The following is a 6,890-nucleotide window of genomic DNA, read 5'->3' as shown; positions in this document are numbered from 1 at the left end:
CTGAAAATTCTGTGATTATATAATTAGACTTAGACACATAGAACAGAGGAGGTAATAGAGGGTAAGATGCAAAGACAATGCTTTCACCTTGCCAAAGAGGGAAAATTTCCTAACAATTAGGGTTGCCCCAAAGAAGAATGGACTACCTTGGGAGGTAGGGGGACCTTCCTCACTAGAAGTCTTCAAGGAAAAGTTTGGATGACCACTTGTTGGGGGATGGGAATCACAGGTAGCATTTACATAGCATTTTGGGGTGTGTGAAGCACTTTTTATGCAGTAATTCATTGTAACCTGATAACCACATTGGGAGGCTGAACATTATTATCCCCTATTCTAGTTAAGAGGAAAGTGAAACTCAGTGAAGTGAAGGGACTTTCTCCTAGATAGAAGTGCATTTCTATGCCATCTAGATACTCCTAAATTTCAGAGGCAGAATTCAAAATAAGCTTTTCTTGCTTTCAGATCCAACATTCTTTCCATTACACTATACCATCTCTCATTGCAGTTACGATTCTCTTACAGAATTCTTGTTCAGAATTGCTTTAAACGACCTCCAGGGTCTCTTCCAATTCTGATATTCTGTGAGATGGTTGTAATGGGAGCCTTTGCAGAATAAGACAATGAGTTTTCCTTTAGAATATGAAGAGGTGATGGTTTAAGATATAGTAAGTAACTAGTTTCATTGGATCATGAGCTACATACAAGATAATCGGAAGAGATAAAGGAGGAAAGCTCATAGGATCAGCGCATGTAGAATTATAAAAGGTCTGTAAGATAATTGAGTCTAGTTCTTGCTTCAGCAACACATGTACTAAAATTGGAACAATGCAGAGAAGATGAGCATGGTCCCTGAGCAAGGATGACATAAAAATTTGTGAAGTGTTCCCTATTCTGAAATAAAAATTTTGCACTGAATTCACCATCAGGAAAAAAAGATAATCTAGTCTGAGTTGAACTCCCTCCCACTTTATTGTATGGATAGACATGTGGGTATAGGTGTAGATACGGGTGTGGGTATAAATGTGGATATATGCAGATTTAGATGTTATAGATCTTGATAAATATGTAGGTGGATACCCATGTCGATATAGATAGATAAATGTATATAGCTATGGACGTAGATAGTGGCAGGTGTAAAAGTTACAAATATCAATATCAGTAGAGATATAGGTAGCTATACATGTAGATAAATGTATATATTGATATAGGTAAATAAATATTTGTAGATAGAAGCATAGGCATAGAGGTAAATATAGATTGATGTTATAAATATCAACACTGATAAAGATGTAGATGAAAATACATGTAGATGGAGACAGACAAAGATATATAAAGCTGTAAAGAATGCAGATATAGATGTTACAGACCCTAATACCGATATAGATGTACATGGATGTGCATGGAGAGATGTAGCTACATTTTAACATAACTAATAAGTACATAAATGCAAAGTGAGACAAGTCAGAATAATTTGGTAAAAAATGAATCTGACATGCTCAAGGGTCGGTGAGAAATTAGATACAACAATGAATTGTTAGTGGAGATGTAAACATTTGGAGCTATGTCACCAAAGTTGCAAAACTCAGCATACCATTTGACCCAATGCCATGTCTACACAGCAAGAAAATCAGGCATGGTGATAAATGATTCATATATTGAAGACTATTTATAGCAAATCTTTTGGTTGTGGCAAAGAACTGGGGCATATGATCATCATTTAAGGGAATTAAAGAACATATTAATCTGTATTGATGCAACTAAATACTGATATATCCTAATAAATTATTAAAGCAACCATTTCAGAAAAACTTGAGAATATTAGTATAAACTGATGCAGAGTAAAATGATTGGAACTAGGAGAACAATATTATAAAGACAACCAATTTGGAAAGACTTCCAATCTTTGATCATTGTGAACTATTCATGACAAAGCATACTGACCTTTGACCTTAGGACAGGAAGGTGATGGACTCAGAATTAGACATATTTCTTGGACAGAGCCAATGTGGGAAATTATTTTGTTTACCTATGTATGTTTATTTTGTTTTCTTTCTCTTTCTTTTTTCATTTGGGAGGGGCTGAAATGGGAGAATTATTATTAATTGGTTAACATAAATTTAATTAAAAATATGAAAGTGATAGACAAAAAAATCAGAAATGTACTATGGAAAAATAAAACAAAAGAAAAGAAAAATAAAACAAGATTATCCTTGAAAATAAAAATTGGTGAACTCATAAATGAAAAAATGATACATTGTGGGAATCATATAGTAAGACTAATAAACAAAAGAAGATGTACATTGTCCAAATAGCAGCTTCCACATGACCACAGAAAGCCATCTTTCCAGTTGAAACTTTATGAGATGATCCAATATGCTGGTTAACTGAACAAAGATGGAAACGAGTTCCAAATAATTAATATAGATATTCACTGGGTCTTGATATTCTCGAACAATAACCAATTCTTATGCTGAATGTAAAAATAAATTTGATATAATTTTTCAATGTTAGTAGACCAATAGATTTGAGGTGATACTAGTTTTCACTTCTTTTTCTTTGACAATGACGAATGTCCTACTTTATTTGAGGCACCAGGAATTTGTTGAATTAATTAGACTCTTCATAAGAGAAGAGGAAAATGGGTATCATCAAAATTAATATTTTACATCTTCTTTCAGGAGTATGCCCTGCCCTTAGGGACTCTCAGCAGGTCAAAGTCACAATTCCAGCTACTTGGGTTTTTCTAGCTTCCTTCATGAAAAGTAGGATCTGACAAGGCAACCTAGGCGGGAAATAGTTTTACACTAATGGGTTTGTGCTTCATTGGCTCTTTCCCATTAAAATCATGTTAACCGTGCCCCCTGTTAATCATCCTGAAATCAGTTTATTAATTAACTCACTCTGGGAAATGGCAATTTAGTCAGCACTATCCAACTAATTAACATGTTGTCTTGAAATGGCAAGTGGGCTTCAGTGAAATTTCTTCTTATTTGCCCACTCCACAGGGGCCTAAGTCTTCTACTTTGTTGGAATAACAATCTCATAAGCTCTAAAATTTAGATAGTACTTTATGATTGCAACAGACCTCACATATATTATTATCATAGGATTATGAAGTCTTGGGCAAGAAACTGAAAACCTTAGAAAAACAAATGGTATTTTCTGACTGCTCCCCACTGGAAGCAACGACTCCATGAGAAAGAAGATTTGAGAAGTGAATAGCTGATTAAAAAGGGAATATCTGAAAATGGCATTTAGATTTCTACACTGTGTTTTACAATATTGTGATGTTTGCCTGGAGTCTTCCAGATGTAATGAGAAGGGCTTTAAATTTAAAATTATTAGGAAGGGCTAAAATTGTGTCTGTTCATCTACCCAACTAGAAGCCATGGAGGACTGCTACGATGTAGGAAGAAGATTCTGGGTGTCCAGAAATTCACAGTAGGCAAAAATCTATGAAAGCAAAAAGTAGCAATAGAGCTCATGGCTTCCTATATTTATATGTAAATATACCAAGTAAAGGAACCAAGAATGGTTAACAAGAAGACAAATTCCATTCCATAGTTACTAGTGAGAGTTGGTGGGAACATCTACTAATGTATTATGGATCTGGAAGAGTATAGATTATTTGTATGGAGCAGAGTGGTTTAAAATGTGTAGATAGAAGGGTTGAGGGTATTTTATTTCATATATTCATATTTAAATCCTTTCTTTTTATCATAGAATAAATACTATGTATTAGTTCTAAGTCAGAAGAGTGTTGAGGGCTAGACAATGGGGGCTAGTCATGCCCAGGGACACACAGCTATGAAGAGCCTGAGGCCAAATTTGAACCCAGGTCTTCCTGGATCTGAGTCTGGCCATGTATGCACTGAACCACCTATCTGTCCCCTATTATTGCATAATAAGAAGAAATATTCATGTAAAAAAAACCAAGGAATCATAGAGGGGAATTATATTGGTCAACATTTAAATTTAAATCAAAAGAGAAAGGAATATAATTGATATTTTTATTTGAGAGTGCCACAAACACCTGTCCAGAAAGAGGAAATATGTGAGTTTAGGAAACAGATCACAAGTTTGGTGCATAATGAATATGTAATAACTGTCTTGGAGATGTTACTTTCCATTTACACTTTATATATTTTATTTGTATTTGTTTTTTCCTCATGTCTCCTCTATTAGTATGTAATCTCCTTGAGGGCAGGTACCCGTCCCCTCTTTTATTCAGAAACCTGACATTAAGTATGTTCCCTAGCATACAGTTAACACTTGTTGCCTGCCTAGCTGAAAGTGGCAGTTGACATTGCTGAATGATAATAAAAGATCAAGAAAAATGAGAACTGAGAAAAATTACTCATTTAATATTTATGGTGTTGTTGGTAGTCTCTGAGGCAATAACTTTAGTAGAATGGTAGGATCAGAGGCCAGACTTTAAGTGTCTGAAAAATGGAAAGGATGGAAGGAAATAAAATTTATTAGGTGCCTATTATGTGTCAGGCACTGTGATAAGTGCTTTACAAATATTACCTCATTTGATCTTCATTACAATTCTGTGAGGTATATGCTATTATTATTATTATTATCATTTTCTAGATGAAGAAACTCAGACAGATAGTGGTTAAGTGACTTGCCCAATGACTGTAATATTGGAGGGTATTAGACCTTGAAAAGACTTATTAATGAATGTTAATTAATTAACTAAGTTAATTAATTAAATTAATTAAAGGAACAACATGTTCCTTTGAATAAAACATAGTACTGTGGAAAGGTTGTTGGATTTAGATTCAGAAGAGAGGAGTCCAAAAACTTTAGTCTTTTCAATGTCTGATACCCTTCAATATTATAGTCATTGACAAAATGGGCCAAAAAGACACTGAATGAGTAAGGAAGTATTAGAGCTCAGTTCTTTCTGACATCACGGGCAGCTTTCTAACTACTATGCCATCTACCTGTCTAATGGCAGAAAGGTAGAAAAGGAGGAGATAAAGCAAGTTTAGATTACTCTTCCTTTGAGTTTAGCACTGAAAGTGAAGAAAGACATATGATAAGAGCTTGAGGAGACATCAGGATCAAGAAAAGGTTTCATTAAAGATAAGCAAGACATTAATAAATGTTAATTGCCTACAGCATGTTCCTTTGAATAAAACATGGAATAGTGGAAAGATTGCTGGGTTTACATTCAGAAAAGTAGAGTTCAAATCCAACTGTCTCTCACTTGGTGTGACTGTGAGCAATTTACTTTTCCTTCTTTGAGCCTCAGTCTCTTCACCTATAAAACATAGAACTTGGTCCAAGCCTTAGTCTTTTTAAGGTTTAATACCGTCCAATATAATAGTCATTGGCAAACACTTCAACCCTGGAGGTAGAATTAAATTATGGGATAAATCAGAAGTCATTCCAAGCCATGATTGGAGAATAAAGCAGATCATCAACATAGGGGATAGCTTTTTCATTTAAAAAAATGTGACCATAATGGAATGAGTCTGACTTCCTTGTTTGGCTTAAAGCCTGACTCTGATGGCCACTGCCAAAGAGAGTTATAGATGATCTGAGTTATGTCAACCTGTTTGAGATAAGTGAGCCATTTCCCAAAATTCATGCTCTGATTCAAACAATACTTTTTGGGATTGTTTGGGATGTTCTCTTATCTGTTTGCTAAGGAATTCATCTAATTGTGCTATGACAACATAGTACAGTAATTCTTTTTTCTTCTTCCTGAGAAGGTGTATTGAAGGTAAAATGGTTCATCCCAGTGTGGCCAGATTGGAGTGGGAAGGCTGAGGGTTATCAAAAATGGGCAAGATTCTAGACCTCTTGAGTCTTATGAAAAAGGGAAGTCAAGTTGATTGACTACTGGTAAGAAGAGGTAATTGTTACATGTTAAGACATAGACCACTGGATGGAATGAGGCCATGGAAGTTCAAACTATAGAGACATATTCCTGTAAGCATTTTATAAAAAGGAAAATCTTGGGATTCTCAAGGATGCAATGATCCATTAATCAGATACCTAATTTTCAAAACCTACTAAGCAGAAACCCTCTTCCTAATCATTCCAAAAAAGAACATATTAGCACAAACAAGCTCAAAATAGAAGCTGGTGATGTATCTTTAGATATAGTCTTCAAATTCCCATTACTCTGGAGTTAAACTATTTTTTATGATAGTTTTGGTAATTCTCAGATGATTTTCCTTAGGTAGATACTTCAATCTATTTTTATTTAATGATACAGGGGAAACACCATCTCAAGCTGGTCCCCAGGACAAAGGCCAATATTTCTGACAAAAATGTTCTCCCTGTGATAAGGTATGGTTGTAAATATTGGAACATAAAATTGTGCCAAGGAACCAAAATAATATACAAGGCAATGAAAAAAGAGGCATGGTGGATATAAGGATATAACTTCTTATTAAATTATCTGTGTAGACTCTGAGGTATCATCTCACACCTAGCAGATTGGCTAACATAACAGCAAAGGAAAGTAATGAATGCTGGAGGGGATGTGGCAAAGTGGGGACATTAATTCATTGCTGGTGGAGTTGTGAATTGATCCAACCATTCTGGAGGGCAATTTGGAACTATGTCCAAAGGGCGATAAAAGACTGTCTGCCCTTTGATCCAGCCATAGCACTGCTGGGCTTGTACCCCAAAGAGATAATGGACAAAAAGACTTGTACAAAAATATTCATAGCTGCGCTCTTTGTGGTGGCCAAAAATTGGAAAATGAGGGGATGCCCTTCAATTGGGGAATGGCTGAACAAATTGTGGTATATGTTGGTGATGGAATACTATTGTGCTAAAAGGAATAATAAAGTGGAGAAGTTCCATGGAGATTGGAACAACCTCCAGGAAGTAATGCAGAGCGAGAGGAGCAGAACCAGGAAAAC

General features: G+C 35.3%; 1 non-coding gene across 1 annotated transcript; it reads left to right on the top strand.

Annotated features, from left to right (window-relative positions):
* The first annotated feature begins 787 nt into the window (after positions 1-787).
* LOC130454110 (U6 spliceosomal RNA) lies at positions 788-894 on the top strand. The gene has a single exon (XR_008911794.1). It is a non-coding gene; the product is annotated as a U6 spliceosomal RNA (small nuclear RNA).
* The last annotated feature ends 5,996 nt before the right edge of the window (positions 895-6,890 follow it).

The sequence above is a fragment of the Monodelphis domestica genome, chromosome 4, assembly GCF_027887165.1.
Source record: "Monodelphis domestica isolate mMonDom1 chromosome 4, mMonDom1.pri, whole genome shotgun sequence".
NCBI classification, from domain to species: Eukaryota; Metazoa; Chordata; class Mammalia; order Didelphimorphia; family Didelphidae; genus Monodelphis; species Monodelphis domestica.
The sequence above is the reverse complement of the archived record's forward strand: the minus strand, read 5'-3'. Positions and strand labels throughout refer to the sequence as shown.